At 43.7% G+C, this 15,832-nt stretch overlaps 2 pseudogenes across 2 annotated transcripts in view; both read right to left on the reverse strand.

Annotated features, from left to right (window-relative positions):
- LOC111171311 (uncharacterized) overlaps positions 1 to 5,401 on the reverse strand; it is a 106,281-nt pseudogene extending 100,880 nt beyond the window's left edge. The window contains exons 1-3 of the transcript XR_016391762.1: positions 5,374 to 5,401; positions 3,980 to 4,984; positions 607 to 3,818 (exon numbers count right to left, since the gene is read on the reverse strand). The product of XR_016391762.1 is annotated as an uncharacterized LOC111171311 (transcript). The remainder of the gene's footprint in view (positions 1 to 606; positions 3,819 to 3,979; positions 4,985 to 5,373) is intronic.
- A 5,225-nt stretch (positions 5,402 to 10,626) lies between these two features.
- The window catches only part of LOC149743808 (leucine-rich repeat-containing protein 37A3-like), a 72,586-nt pseudogene continuing 67,380 nt past the window's right edge, over positions 10,627 to 15,832 (reverse strand). The window contains exons 3-5 of the transcript XR_016391764.1: positions 15,402 to 15,520; positions 11,601 to 13,389; positions 10,627 to 11,191 (exon numbers count right to left, since the gene is read on the reverse strand). The product of XR_016391764.1 is annotated as a leucine-rich repeat-containing protein 37A3-like (transcript). The remainder of the gene's footprint in view (positions 11,192 to 11,600; positions 13,390 to 15,401; positions 15,521 to 15,832) is intronic.

A 15,832-nucleotide genomic window follows, 5' to 3' on the forward strand; every position in this document is an offset into this window, starting at 1 on the left:
TCTAGATATAACTGAGGGATGGAATAATAATAATAGCTAACACTAAAATATATGCTAGGCACTGACAGACGAGCTTTACCTATATTAACTCATCTAAATCACCCAATGAGATTGGAGTCATTGGGAGATTTAGGAGTCATAGGAGTCACCCTATGAGATGATGACTACCATAATCCCCATTTTACAGATGAGGAAATTGAGTCATAAAGCTAATAAATGACAGACCTGGGTTCAAACCCAGGTAGTCTGGCTCCAGAATCTCTACTCTTAACCACTTTGCTGTATTACCACAAATGAGATGGGGAGAGGGACAAGTTGCTGTAAAGAGGATGGAATAAAGATGGAAGAAGAGTAGATGTTAAGGAATTAAATAATGGGGTAAAAAATGGAGAAGGAAAAAATAAGGGCAATTAAAAGTAAAAGACTGGAGGAGAGGGAAAAATAGTAAGAAAGAGAAGGAAGATAAGGAATCATTGACAAACAAAAGGTGAAAACAGGAAGTCAGTCACTGTGGATTGGTGAGATAAGGAGGACCCAGGAATACCTGAAGAAAGGCTGCCATGTCAGGCAGGATGCAGAGAACAAATGAGGAGAGGCGATTCTTACATGATGGTGAAGGTGCCGTTATAGGTGTTAGGCTCTGGCTCAGGCACTCTGTGGAGCTTCTGCTTTGGGCTGAGGCCATTACATGACAGCGTCTCATTTTTGCAGGTACAGAGCTCACATATGCTGATGTTTGTGGTGGCCGTTCCGGCTGCTTCTTTTCTGGGGTATATTTTACACCAGGAAGACCTGTGGATACTGAATACTGAGTCGAAGGAAAAAGAACTGTCTCAGATGCCTTGGTTGCAGAGATATGTTAACTCACAGGTCCACAGGTGGAACTGTGACTTGAGTCAGGTTTGGTTGTGCAAGTGTCACCTCAGGGTGTTTTGGCTGGGGAGCTGTAGTCTGCTGTAGGGATGTAGAATGTCCAGCCTCCATAGTGGGCTCTGGAATTGTGGTTTGCTCTAGGTCCACATGATGAACTGTGATGCTGGATGATGCTGAACACTGACCTTGATCCTTGCTTCAAGTTGGAACTGTCACCTCCTGCTGGAATGGAGATTGAATTACTACATCCTGAGGTGCCTCTGGAGGCTGAGTTGTGGTCTCCTGCATGATTGGAGAAGGTACAGTCTCCATATTGCATCCTGCAGTAATGGTAAGTTGCACATCCATAGGTTGAATTGTGATTGAGTCAGGTTTGGCTGTGCAAGTGTCATCTCAGGGTGTTTTGGAGGGGAGCTGTAGTCTGCTGCCGGGCTGTAGAATGTTCAGACTCCGTAGTAGGTGCTGGAGTTTTGCTAAGCTCCAGATCCAAAGGTTTAACTGTGATACTGGGTGATGTTCGATGCTCAGCATGATCCTGATCTGGGGCTGGAACTGGCACCTCGGGATACAATGGAGACTGAGCTACAACTTCCTTAATGAGCTCTGGAGGCTGAGCTTGGGTCTGCTGCATTGCTGGAGAAGGTTCAACCTCCCTACTGGATTCCAGAATTAATGTAAGTTCCAGGTCGAAAGGTTGAACTGTGACCTCAGTCAAGGTTGGATGCTGAGCCTGAACTTGCTCTGGGTTTAGAAGTGCCACCTCGGGGTATGTTGGAGGATCTACACTCTCCTGCAGGGGTGTGGAATGTTCACCTCCATAGTAGGTTCTGGAGTTGTGGTAAGCCCCTGGTCAAAAGGTTGAACTGTGACACCAGGTGATGTTGGAAGCTCGGTGTGATCCTGATCTGGTGTTGGAACGATTGGGTCCTGATATACTGGAGGATGAGCTACAAAAACCTCCTTAGGTGGTTATGGAGGCTGTGTTAAGTTATCCTACATGGATGGAGAAGGTTCATCTTCCTTAGTGGGTTCTGGCCTTATCGTCAGTTTAAGGTCCAAAGGTTGAATAGTGACCTCAGTCAAGGTTGGATGATGAGCCTGAACTTGCTCTGCATTTGGAAATGTCACCTCGGGGTATGTTGGAGGAACTGCAGTTTGCTGCATGGCTGCAGAACGTTCAGCCTCCGCTGTAGGTTCTGGAGCTCTGGGAAGTGCCAGGTGCAAAGGTTTAACCCTGACCCTGGGCAAGTTTAAATGCTGAGCTTGGTCCTGCCCTAGTGTTGGAACTGTTATCTGATAATGCACTGGAATTTGTGCTACAACCTCCTTAGGTGGCGCTGGAGGCTGAGATGGGGCCTTCTGCTCGGCTGGAGAAGGGTCTGTCTATTTAATGGGTTCCAGAGGTAGGTCTGGGAACTCCTGCTGGACTGGAGAAGATTCCATATTCTCAGGGAGCTGTAGAAGCTGAGGAAGGGTCTCTTGAGGGACTGGAAATGGTTCCACCTTTGCAGGGAGCTCTGATGACTGAGCCTGAAGCTGCTGCTGTGTGGGAGAAAGTACCACCCATCCATAGGGGCCTCAGGAGATATATCTGAGCCCCACTACGGAACTGGAGATTGAGCTGGAGCCTCTTCCTGGGTTAAAGAAAGCTCTATCCCTCCAGGGGGTTCTGGAGTCTGAGAAGGGTCCTCCTGCTGCACTGGAGGATGTTCAACCTCATTAGTGGGCTCTAGAGTTAAGACAACTGCAAGATCCATGGGTTTAACTGTGGTATTAGGCAACACTGGATGTTCAACTTCACCTGGACCTAGAGGTGAGAATGTCACTTCATTATGTACTGAAGGTTGAGCTGCACCATCTGTAGAGGCCCCTGGAGGCTGAGTTGGGTGCTGATGCTGGACTGGAGAAGGTCCAACTCACTCAGTGGGCTTTGGATGCTGAGCTGAGCTCTCCTGCTGGCTGGGAGAAGGGTCAGTTTCCTCAGGAAGCTCTTCAGGTTGAGTTGGGGCTGCCTGCTGAACTGCAAAAGATTCATCATTTTCAGAGGGGGTTGGATGCTGATCTGAAATCTCTTGCTGGACTGACAAAGGTTCCAACTGCTGAGGGGAGACTGTAGACTGAGCCGAGGTTTCTTGTTGGGGTGGAGAAGTTTCAACCTCATTAGTGAACGCTGGAGTTACGATAAGTGCAAGATCCACAGGTTTAACAGTGACATCGGGCCACTGCAGAAGCTGAGCTTGATCCTGACCTAGAGGAGAAACTGTTGTCACAGGATGCTCTGGAGAGAAAACTACAGTCACATTAGAGAGCTCTGGAGACTGAGTTGGAGAGGATTCCACCTCACCATGGGACTCTGGATGCTGAGCTGTGGCTTCCTGCTGAGGTGGAGAAGGTACAAACTCAGGAGCCTTTGGAAGCTGATCTAGAGTCTCCTGCTGGTATAATTTCTTCTCCAGAATACTTTGGATACTGAGCTGGGGTCTCCTCTTGTACTGAAGGTTATTATGTGTACCAGCTTCTGGAGATTGGGCTGGAACCTCCTCTTGAACTGGCAAAGGTTCAACCTCCTCAGGTGGCTGTGAAGGCAGCGTGTGGGCCTCATGCTGGATTGTAGAAAATTCTGCATTAGCAAGGGCCCCTAAGGGCTGAGCTGAAGGACTGTGCTGATTTGGAGAAGGTCCCACCTCCGGAGTGGGTTATTTTCTTATGGTAAGCTCCACATCTGCAGATTTGACAGCAACACTGGATAAGTCTGAATGCTGAGCATAAGGGTGACTTGGAGGTGAACCTGTCATTTCATGATGCTCTGGAGGTTGAGCTGGCTGTTCCTTTTGAGTTGGAGAAGGTTCCACCTCCCCTGAAGAAGGCTCTGGAGGCTGATCTGGTTGCTCCTGCAGTGTTGCAGAAGGTTCTCTGTCTGCTGGAGAAACAGCTGGGATCTCCTGCTAGGTTGGAGAAGATTCTGCTTAATAGGGGTCTCTGGAGACTGAGCTGTGGCTTTCTCTTTTGTTGCAGAAGTTTCAGCTTCTCCAAAAGACTCTGAAAGCTGAGCTGGAATGTCCTGCTGGGTTGCTGTTTTCACCTCCTCAGGAGGCTCTGTAGGCTAAGAAGGCTGAGCTGGTTGATCCTGTTCACTTGGAGAAGGCTCAGCTTCCACAAGAGGCCCTGGGGGCTGACCTGTGGGCTCCTGCTGGGTTGGAGAAGGTTCAACTTCCCCAGGAGGCTCAGAAGGCTGAGCTGGTTGCTCCTGCTCCCTTGAAGGCTCAACCTCTCCGGGAGGCTCTGGAGGCTTAGCTGAGGTCTCTTGTACGGTTGGAGAAAATTGTGCTGCTCAGGATGCTCCAGAGATGGAGCCAGGTCGTCCTGCTGAGCTGTAGGAAATTCAGCTTCTGTAGTGGGCTCTGGAGTGATGATAAGTTCCAAGTTCAGAGGTTGAAGTGTAACACTGGGCAAGTTGGAATGAGCATGACGCTGAACGCCAGGTAGAGATACTACCACATCACTCACTGGAATCTGATGTAAATACTCAGTAGGAAACCCTGGAGCCTGAATTGGGGACTCTTGATGGAGTAGAGAAGGTTCAATCGTCTCAGGGTGCTCTGGAGCCTGAGATGGGGCATGCTGCTGGATTGGCAGAGGTGCAACCTCCTCAGGGCTCTCTGGAGGCTGAGATGGGGTCTCCTGCTGGACTGGAGAAGGATCAACCTATTTAGTGACCTGTGGAGTTATGGTAAGTGCCAGATCCAGAGTTTTATCAGTGACATTGTACAAGTTTGACTGCTGAGCTTCATTTACCCCATGATGTGCTACTCGTCAAACTACAACCTCCTTAAGTGTCTGCAAAGGCCGGGCGAGGGCCTCCTGAGAACTTGAAGTTTCTAGTTCCTCAGGGGCCTCTGAAGGCTGAGATGGAGCCTCCTGCTGAAGTGGAGGTGGTTCTACCTCTTCAGTGGGCTCTGGATGCTGAGTCTGGGCCTCTGCCTGGGGTGAAAAAGATTCAACCTCCTCGGGGTCTGTGGATGCTGAGCAGGGGCCTCCTGGGGAAAAGATTCAGCCTCCTCAGTGAGCTCTGGATGACGAGTTTGGGCCTTCTTCTGGGATGGAGAAATATCTCATCCTCATCAGAAGACTCCCTGTCGTGTAGCTTTTGTGCCATGTTTTCCTTGCGTGTGGCGTTGAGAGGCCTATATGTATCCCTAAGCCAAAGTGGCCGCCTTCTCCCAAAAAAGCCTTCCTAGAACACAGAAAGGGAAATATTAATTCTGCATCTCTCCTGCTGTCTCTGGTCACAGTACTTTATCCTCCTCAAATTTTCCTGACTCTCACCTCCCCTGAGCTTCTCTTACGCAGCAGAAATCGAAAAAAGCCCCTTGGAGGAAAACACACACAGTTAGTGTTACATGTCATTTTTCATCTGTCTCACAATGTGTTATCTCTGGTCTTATTAGGACTAAATGGGTACCTCAGTCCATAATCACAATGAGCAAAATCACAACAGACCCGGGATCTTGAAAATCATTCCATGCATGCTGGCCTTCCAGAAGTTCTCTGTGTCTGTCCAAAATGGCCCCCTAGTGTCTCTGGGGAGACCTGTGCATGTGGCTTAGCATGGAGTATAGGCAGGATTTTCAGCCCCATTCACCTTTCTTGGCCCCCTGCCAAGTGCCATCGTGCAGAGAAAACACTGCACAACAGCTCTGGGCAGAAACACGTTAGTTACTCTCTAGATGTGCTTCACACCAGTCCGTTTCGGACTCAGTCACACATGCAGCATTTGCTGGGGGTGTGGGTGTGGGGAGAAGGTGCTTTTATTTTCCTGGCTACTCTATCCTATAAGTTGAACCACACCAAGTAGCACCTGAACCCAATGTGCAAAGTTATCTATAACTCTCTGACTTTCGTACTGCAGGCTGTCACTAAGGTGACAGTGAATTGTGGAATCAGTTTAAAGGCCATGACCAGCAGAGAAACACAAAATACTCTTTCTGAATACAAATAGAAGAGAAAAGCATCAGAGTGCACAATAAGTTTGTTTCAGAAACTACTCATGTCCATATAGTACGTGTATACTGAATCGTGGCATAAAACGAAGCTCACAGCCCAAGCACAGTGTGATCAGTAGAGAAGTCCTCAGTGGAAAGGGACAATCTTCTTTTTGATAATCACTAGCAGTATGACCATGGGGCAAGATATTTTCCCTTTCTGTTTCTCCAGTTCCTTATTATAAAAGGAAGAGACAAACTACTGTCTAAAGCTTCTCCCGGTTAAAATTCTATGAGCTTCGGATAAAGGGAATAGAGAGTAGGGGTCTGAAAAACAGTAGGATGAGAAGGGAAGTTTTCTTGCCACTTTACAGAAGGGACTCATATATTCTACCTTTCATCAGCTTTGAGTGAGGCCAGCCCCTAAATCCCCAACCATGTGGACCTCCTACTCCAGAGCCTCCTAGAAGGCCTCTGGCGTGGCCTGATGTCTAGGAACCAGACATCAGGCCAGCAGGAACAGGTACAAAAAAAACCTCTCCCCGTTCACCCTCTTTCCTTAAAGGACTAGTGAAAGCAGATGAACCTGTGCCAGTCTTGTTCTAACTCACCTCGGCTGGGGAGCTAATTCTGCTGATAAATAAATTAGGGTAAACCATTAGGGTAATTAAACATTCTTCCTGCCTTTGGTGAGGAAATTGAAATAGATGAGTTCTAAGTTTCCTCTAGTTGTAAAATTCTGCTTTAAAAGACCAATATTTACCTTCTGCTTCTTTTTTTCACTTCCTCTTTTGCAATTCTATGAGAATAAATCTGTTTTGAAAGAAAACATGATCATGATTATCCATTACAACTATTTCCAAATCCTTATTCATTCCTTTTTACTTTAAATCTTATCTACCCAGTGAGATGACAACTTTTTTAAGGAAAGGAATTCTACCCTGTTTAATAATCCTTTGACTCTTCCACAGTACCTAACTTAGGGTCTTGCATGCAGCCGGTGATATATTTTATTGACTGTTTTAGATAACGTTCAACAGATCATTCTTAATAAAAACTCTTAAAAGTAGGAAGAGAAAATAAAAGTTTCTAGCAGAAACCTAAGCATTGTTTTAAAGTCAAGAACAAGAGTAGGATGTCCATGATTACTGCTACTATTGATCATTGTGAAGGAGGTCTCAATCAGTACGACAAGAAAAATGAAGTATTGGAAAGGAAGAGACAAACATATTTGCCTAGGAAATGAGGGACCTAAAAAGACCAAAAGAATCAACCGAAATTTTATTGGAAGTAAAATGAGTAAGATGGCTCCATACAAAATCAAGAGATCAACATATAAGCCTCAATAGCTTTCCCATATAACACAAATAACTAACTGAAAAACAGAAGACACATCCCATTTAATATATCAATAGAAATGCATAAAGTACCTAGGAATAAACTTAACCAAAAATTTGTAAGACCTATGTGATGAAAATATTAAAAATTTTCTGAATGACATTAAGAAGCAGTACTTACATGGCATGAGATACCATCCTCCTAGAAGGTTGTAAAGACATCTATTCTCCTCACATTAACCTACAAATTCAATGCAATCCATTTATATCCAAAATAATTTTTTAAAAAAACCTGGCCAGCTGACATTTGGTCCGAATATATGTAAGAATAGTTATGAAATTTATGAAAAAGATGGTCAAAGAGTAGGACCTTGCCCTACCAGATATAACATATGTTATAGAGCAACTGGAATTAAGCAGTGTGATATTGGTACTGGTACAGGATGAGATAACTGGATCACAGAATAGAGTCCAGATGAAGAGAGTATATTAGACCAGGGAAGAAAGAATAAATCATTTAGTGAAAGATTTGAAAACAATTAGATCTTCATGTAGGAGGAAAAAGTTAGATCCCCTACCTCAAACACACGAAAAAACAAATACAACAAATTCTAGACAGATTATTAAAGTACTTGAAGAAAATATTAAAGATTATTTTTACGTCATGAGGTGACAAAGGCCTGGCTAACAAAACCCACCACATAAGAGCCATGAGGAGAGGACGGGCAGATATGGTGGCTGACTGTCAACACACATCCTACTCTTCACAGCCCTTGCCCCCTTTTTCCCTGGACTGTTTGTCTTCTTCTTGTTGACTTATGAAACTCTTGGGAGTTCCCTGGTGGTCCAGTGGTTAGGCCTTGGCGCTTTCACTGCTGTGGCCCGAGGTTCAGTCCCTGGTCAGGGAACTAAGATCCCGCAAGCTGCACAGCATGGCCAAACCCCCCACGCCCAAACAACCAAAAAAACAAACAACAAACTCCTTATAGTAAAGAAATACTGGCTTTCATTGAATTTCAGTGTTTCGAATCTTTCCAGTTTTTTTGTCTCTGAGGAGACAAGACAAAAGAGTGGAGTAGGGAGCACAAGCTTTGCAGTCGGGTGAAACTGGCTTCTGCTTTTGGTTTGGCCACTGGGGCCTTACATTGATCTCCTTCATCTATGAAGGAGGGGTAGTAATATCAACCTTACAGGACTGTGGGCATTAAATCAGACAATATATGGAAAACTCTTCCTCTTACGCTTGGCATGAATCAGTGCTAAGCTGGTGTCACAGACAAGATGGTGGAATATATCAAAGGCTCTGCTCGTGGCATCAGGCTCTGAAGGCTCTTTCCCACCATAAGATTATAAAAATATTGCTTTATTTTCTCTAATACCTTTATGTGGTCTTTCTTCACATTTATGGAAATATGTTTATTTAAGATGAAAAATGGGGATCTGCTATTATTTACCCCCCAAATAGTTAGGCAGCTATTCTATCACCATTAATTCATTTTTCTTCACTGATTCGAATCTTAGAACATGACATTTCAAATGTCTTAAGAAAACATGGGTCTACTGCTTGACTCTATGCTACTTCAGATAAATATTCGGCTGCATTTTTCCTCACTGTGGAATTAACATAATGCCTCATCTCTCTTCCGTTGAACGGCATTATTGGCTACCATAGGAAGAGCACTGCATGGCCCCTGTCCTCAAAGCTTATCATGTAAGTGGGGAGAGGAAATAGCGGTTAGGACTCCTCGCTTTCACTGCCGAGGGTACAGGTTTAATCCCTACTTGGGGAACTAAGATCCCACAGGCCTAAACAAAACAAAACAAAACAAATGCAAAACAAAAGGTTACACTACATAGAAGTTAAAAACAATAAAAAGGGTACTTTACAGAAATCGTAAAAAAGCAAAAGGCCATATGTCAGCTGGAGATGTAGAGGGTACAGTCTGGGCAATGGCCAATGACTAGCAAGCTGACCCCATGCTAGTCCCCAGCCTCCTAGGCTCAGAAATCATACTCTTCCTCACCAAGAGAGAACTCATGTCTTCCTGTTGTGGCGGTCTCACTTTATCAATATCACAGGATTGATCAAAAATCAGAATGCCAAATTATTACTGGACAATGAGAAATACATCTGTTCTACAAACAGGGCATCCGTGTCTGCACAATCAGTGAATTACCTTTTGTAGATACAGGCCTCAGTGTCACACTCAAACACAGTCACAAAATCGAAGGCTACTTGGTGAGAACAGAATTAGAAAAGGAGTCAGCTGAATCGAGAATTTAATGGGAAGGCCTGAGGTAGCTGGATCCGTCCATCTCCTCAACAGGCACAGCCTAGCTAGTGGGCCTGACTCTTCAGTTATGCTGCCTAAGGTGCCATCTCTACTCTCGGGCAATGTGAGGATGGGCACTGTCCATGTTGGTCTCTCCTCACCTTTTCTATGCTTTCACTACTGACCAACCCTCCTGCAGATAGACACATTTCTCTTGAGAAGTTAGTACATCATGTCAGGTTTTATTCAAGTCTGATAGGCCAGGAAGCCATTGGTCCTTACACATCTCTGCTCAGCTCCGTGATGTGCTAACATTGGTGTTTCTCTCTTGGGGGGCTGCCTTTTAAAAACTGCTTACCACTGTTGTCAGTTCTGAGGGGAGGGGACTGCTTTGCTATGGCCCCTAAGAAATGGTGACAAACCTCACAGGACAAGGATCAGGAGGGCTGGAGTATTCAGGGAACGCTTTATGAAGAAAGATATCTGAACTTGAGCTGCTTTGTGAGAGATTCATAGGACTTCCACAGGCAAAGCAAAGTAAAGGAATTTTCGATGGGTAAAGGCACAGACAAAGTAGGAATGGGTTTGGTGTAACTAGCGTATAGTGAGGAGCTGCTTTGGCTGGAATGGGGGACTGCCATTACAAGAGAAAAGGTAAATAAAGTAGGTTGGGTTGGTAGGGCAGAATCAAGATTGTCAGCTTATTAAAGTCACTCTTTTAATGTTAGCAACTGCCTGTTGGGAAAAGTAATAAACCATTATGTAACTGAACAAAACGTAAACAGGCTAGCTCCAGGAATAGGCTACTATAAATATGACATACTTTAGGGTAGCCTGCTGCAGGATTTTACTTGCAGTGTTTTAATGGAAGATATCTACACAATTCCTAATACACCGGAGAAGAAAGCTGCTTAGTAAACCTGAGGAATTGAAGAGATCACACTTTTGTCTTTTAGGCACGTCCTTTTAGCCCTCCCAGTGTGACTGATAGCTCCATGAGTATGGAGATCCTATATCTCTCATCACTTCAGCCAACAAGGAAAGAAATCAACAGTAGAATGTGTGTGACTGGTGAGTACATCAAATAAGCATAGTTTTTTGAGTTGAAGAAATTTTACTATCATGTCAACTCTGGCTGTCTTATAAACTTAACTTGTCAAAATAGTCCAATGACTTGTTATCATGGATCCAATTCCACAGAGATCTCCTGAGAGTAGAGTTCCTTTAAATTCTGTGGTGACTTCCCTGGTGGCGCAGTTGTTAAGAATCCGCCTGCCAGTGCAGGGGACGCGGGTTTAATCCCTGGTCTGGGAAGGTCCCACACGCTGCGGATTAACTAAGTCCGTGCGCCTCAACGCCTGAGCCTGCGCGCCTAGAGCCTGTATTCCACAACAAGAGTAGCCACCACAATGAGAAGCCTGCGCACTGCAATGAAGACCCAACACACCCAAACAAACAAACAAACAAACAAAAAAAACAAAATCCTGGGAATATACTTTTCAGTAAAAGAACAAAATGTATTCAGTCCTCATGACTAAGAGAAAAATCAAGTAGTAGTAGGTGGAAAGGTGGCTTTCATTCTCAGTTTGTGGGTTCTGAATCTGAATTAATTATTGTCCTTACCTCAGTGAGACAGAATTGTAACCAAAATCGTCACTACTACAATTACAGATATTGCCAAGATGACTTTGTTGTTATAGCCATATCCTGGAACTTCTTCTGTGAGCTAAAAAAATAAACAACAATTTTTTAAAAACAAGGAGATGGAAGGGATGAAAGCTAACTATTCTTAAACCTATTCTAAACGATAGCTAACTATTCTTAAAATAATATAAAAGGCAATCCTTTCAGGCGAGTAGGTTCTATAAGAACAAGCCAAATTTAATGTTATTAATCTTATCATTAGCATTTTCTTCTACAATTTATTTATCTTGTGTTATGTCCTTTTCTCGTCTACCCTAGGAATAGTGGCACACTCTCTAAACGAGCAAAGTGGGAGATCACTGTCTTAGCCAGTTTCATGGCTGAAGATAAGGTACAGACTACGACCCCGTGGTATTCCTGCTTGGGCACGTTAATGGCATGTCCTAAACTGAGTAAAAGTCCAGCTCCCATGTGTCAGGGGTTATCCTCACCTCACTTGACTCCTGCTCTTTCTGCTCACTCTGGGCTTCTGTGCTCTCACTGATATAGTTGTCAGTTTTCCACTGGTCCGTATGCCATTCCGCTTTGGAAACACTTACTTCTTGCTGCTTTCTGAGAAGCTTCATCAGGAGGCCTGTTTTAGAGATGAGGTTGGCACAGGCCAGTGCACGTGGGTCTCTGAGCAGTCCATTTTCAAAGTCTGGATAACATGAGAAATGAGCTTTCGCATGTCATTGTTGGGGACGAGGGACCAGAGCTGCTGGTTTAGCTGAGTTTCAACTTGATCACCTGGGGATGTGAGCCCTGGGAAAGTGAAGCCTGTGGGCTTGGGGATAATTCAGTGCCCGTGTTGTGGTACTCCCATTGTGTTTTGTTGGTGTGTTGAACAGTTGGCATACTGTTATCTGCAGCAACAGTAGAATGTGCAGTGGAGACGTTCCTAAGAGTAGTGTTTCCAGGGCCGGTTCCTCCTGGCAGAGTAGAGTTTCCTGTAGAAAAAATTTCTTCAGAAACATTTTGTGCAGTATTGTTTTCTGAAGTAGTGTTTTCTGCAGAAGTGTCTGTAAAAGAAAATAATGCTGGAAAAGGATTTTCCTGAGAAGTCACCTCACTTGAAGGTGAAACAGCCTTTCGTGGAGGGGAATTTGAGAGGCTCCTCACTACAGAGAACGGAGAGCTTGCAAGCATCATTCTATTGAGTGAACTTTTCTTTCTGCACTTTCTACTCCTTTTGACTTTGGTTTTCTGTGGACCCGATGAGACTGAGTTTTATGGAAGATGTATTTTTTCCCAGAATGTGAGATTAGTTCAGGAGCCTTAATATTTCTAACTCTAGCCTTTACAGCTTCTAAAACAAAAATAGTGTGGGATAAGTCTTTTGATTTGCTTTTAACCTCAGATGGGGATTTTGGAGGGATGGAGGCAGAAGGCCTGCCCTTGAAGGACTGTTTCAGGGAAGAGGAGCCTGCTGCCTTGTGTTCCTTTGTGAATGAAGACTCTGCATTGGACGACTTTCCTACCAGCTTTCTGGGCCTCTGCACCATGAGAAGCTGTTTCAGCTTTCTTGGGGATGGCCTCCTGAGCCTTCTTTCTTCGGCAGTGTTCGCCACAGATTGCTGGGCATTCTGTTTCCTCCTGACGCTCTCATCTCCCACTGCTTTGAGGTGCATTTTCTGTATGCCCCTTGGGCCCCTGAGGCCCCTGTTCACTCTCAGCAGGTGTTTCTCTGTAATCTCAATCTTTGCTAGGCTGTCTTTCTCTGGTTGGGCAGCTTCCAATTTCTTTTGAAAGATGTAGAGTTTAAACATGGCACTTAAATGGTTGGAACGCATATGCGTGGCAGGTTTATCTTCCTTTTTAACCTCATCAAATTTTTCTTCGGTTTCTGCATCTACCAAATTTTCCAGAATGTGAAGTTTCTTCAATTTATTTTTATTAGTTGAATTGTTGGGTACAGCTTTAACAGAAGGGCTCCTTGTATTGATTTTCAAAATGCCCAGTGGCATATCTCCATCTTGTGTATTGAATGAAAGGTAATAATATTGATTCCATATCTCCTAGATTTCCCTCTGAGATAAAAGGCAGTATGTAATTCATGCACTGATAATATCACTTTTATTATTAAAGTCCAGCTGCTCATTCATGAAGCCTGACAAGCTGACAGCACTTTATCTGAGGATGCCCTCTCTGACTCAATAGTCAGCTCGCTGCTGTTCTTCTTCCAGGCTTGTAACACCTTCATCAACGATGCTTCTGCATTCCCTATAGATGTTTCTTCATCTGTCAAAAATAACTGTTTTTGATCATTGAAGACTGATGGGACAGCTTTTAGTCAGTCCACAGCCAAATAAATTAGGAATCAGTCAACGTTTGAGTGACAGGAGAAAAAGAAACACACACTTAAACCTATAACTGGCAACAGCAAAATGCGAAAAGATATCTCTTGAAAAAGTGGCTATCTACTCAGAAAATTCTGTAGCGTGAAATATACTAACTATATTCAGGATTACTCCACTGGTTCACAGGGGCCAGTACTGAAGAAAAGCCAAGGCTGGAAGACAAATATTCCCCTACTCAGCTGGACTCTCTGCAGATCTACTGGGACTCCTCACATTCATATACCCCATCCTGTCCCTCCTCAGAGGCAGAGGAGTGTGAGCCTTCCTCTATCCACCTCTTTAGTGTGCTTGTGTCCTTGCTACTATCACAGATGACCACGACAACAACCGCCGTTAACAGATCGTCATCTGGACATTTTCTTCTCCACCCACCCACCAAGTCCTTTGCTCAGTCCCTGCTTCCATATATCCCAGCCCTCATAACAGAAGGCTCTATACACAAAAAAAAAACACTATGTCCACCCAAGCTCTTTGCTAAAATTTGGGCAGGGATCTGGGGTATAAGTTAAGAGATTTGCCCAATTGTATGCCAATGTGGAATGTTCAACAAATCAATGGAATAATACTTGAGGTCCAAAATGCAGAAGGGAAAAAGCAACTTCTGTCAGATGGCTACTTTGCTTTCATTTCATTTTACTTCTAATATTTCCAGCTTTACTTGGGGAACCATCCAAAGCTTCTGACTGTGTGAAGGTAATGTGTACCATTGTGTAGCTAGGCTTCTCTTCCAAAAGGATTAAAAGTATTTTTCCTAAGGGTCAAAGGAGGAGGGAAGGGTCATGAGAAAGGAGGAGCATGGGCTTGCAGAGAGCCCAAACTGGAGAGAAGAGATCGGGGCACTAAGGTCATAGCACTTAACATCTCTGATCTTGTTTCTCCTCACCTCTAAAAGGAGATTAAAAATGACTTTTCTGCCCACTTCTGGGGTAGAAGGGAGTAATACAACTAGTAAAAAAATTGTTTCGGGGAGTTCCCTGGTGGTCTAGTGGTTAGGACCCGGCACTTTCCCTGCTGTGTCCCGGGTTCAATTCCTGGTTGTGGAGCTAAGATCCCACAAGCTGTGTGTCACAGACAAAAACAAATTGTGTTGAAAAATCAGCGATATTGTCTTTATATAAGTAGCAAAGTATTATTATTTATGATGTGCTCTAGATCAGTGATAGAGACCTGTATTCAAGCTACGTGGGCATGAAAGCACATTTTGGAAGTCACCAAGTTAGTGTCAATAAATCTAATATATAGAAAAATAGTTGAAAGCCCCTGTTTTGTGGATAGAAAAGCTTGAGATTCAGAGCAAGTTCAGAGCTGGACAGTCTAAGAATAAACTAGCTCTCCATTCCATTAGAAAGGCTAAGCAGCAGCTTCTGGTTATGGAACCAGAAATCTCAGGCTCCAAATAGGACATAAAACAGCATCACTTGTACTCTTTATACAATTGCAGAAACAAACAAAATAAACAAAAACATATTTACACCTGTCCTATAACACAAATGGCACTTGAGACCTAATGTATATAAAATCAGTTTACAAACTGTGATGCACTCTATCAGTAAGTTCTCATTTGCAGAGAGCATAGCATAGGATATGTGGCCATTAATGTTAATTCCCTTCCCGCTTCCATTCCTTTCTCTTGTCCCTTTATGTATGTGGATCAGTAACATTATTAAGCTAACAATGTAACTGAGCAACTATTAGCTTAATAATGTAACCAAGACTCTGATTCTTACCAAGGGGGTAGTTCTTAGAAACTTAGGGAGCTGGAACTCTGAATGAATGAATTAAAATAATGAAATTACATCATTAATTTTAATTTTAAATTAATTTTTAAAATTATCATCATTGATTAAAAATAAAATTAAATTAAAAATTTATTATTCCACAGTTGAGACTCACCACAATGTGTGAAGTCTGTCAGGCATCCACTGTCAGAACACAGCTTGACTCTCTTACAGACAACCTCAATGATATTTTTAAATTGGCAGAGGCAGCAGGCCATATGGTTAGGTAAGATCCTGTAAATGGAAACACAGATAATTAAATTCTTAGTAAAAGAGTTACTTGAGTAGGTAGAAGAGGTAGGCCAAGGCCACCACAGACCAGTTAAAAAAGGAGTTCTTTGGGCATATGGACTGGAGAACTGAATAGGGGCCGGTTAGCCAATTGCTGCTCTTGACTGTTGTAAATAAATATAGAGGAGGATAGATGTGCCCAAGAGAAGGATTAGAATGGCAGTAGGTATGGTATGCCTAGAAAAAAGGGAATAGGGATTAGAATTGGGTGACAATGATCTGTACTTTAATTCAGAAGTATCTCCTTCCAACCCA

Source organism: Delphinapterus leucas, unplaced genomic scaffold, assembly GCF_059928025.1.
Source record: "Delphinapterus leucas isolate spDelLeu-1000000601 "Yukka" unplaced genomic scaffold, BTC_Dleu_Yukka2 spDelLeu_asBTCV2_sq74, whole genome shotgun sequence".
NCBI lineage: Eukaryota > Metazoa > Chordata > Mammalia > Artiodactyla > Monodontidae > Delphinapterus > Delphinapterus leucas.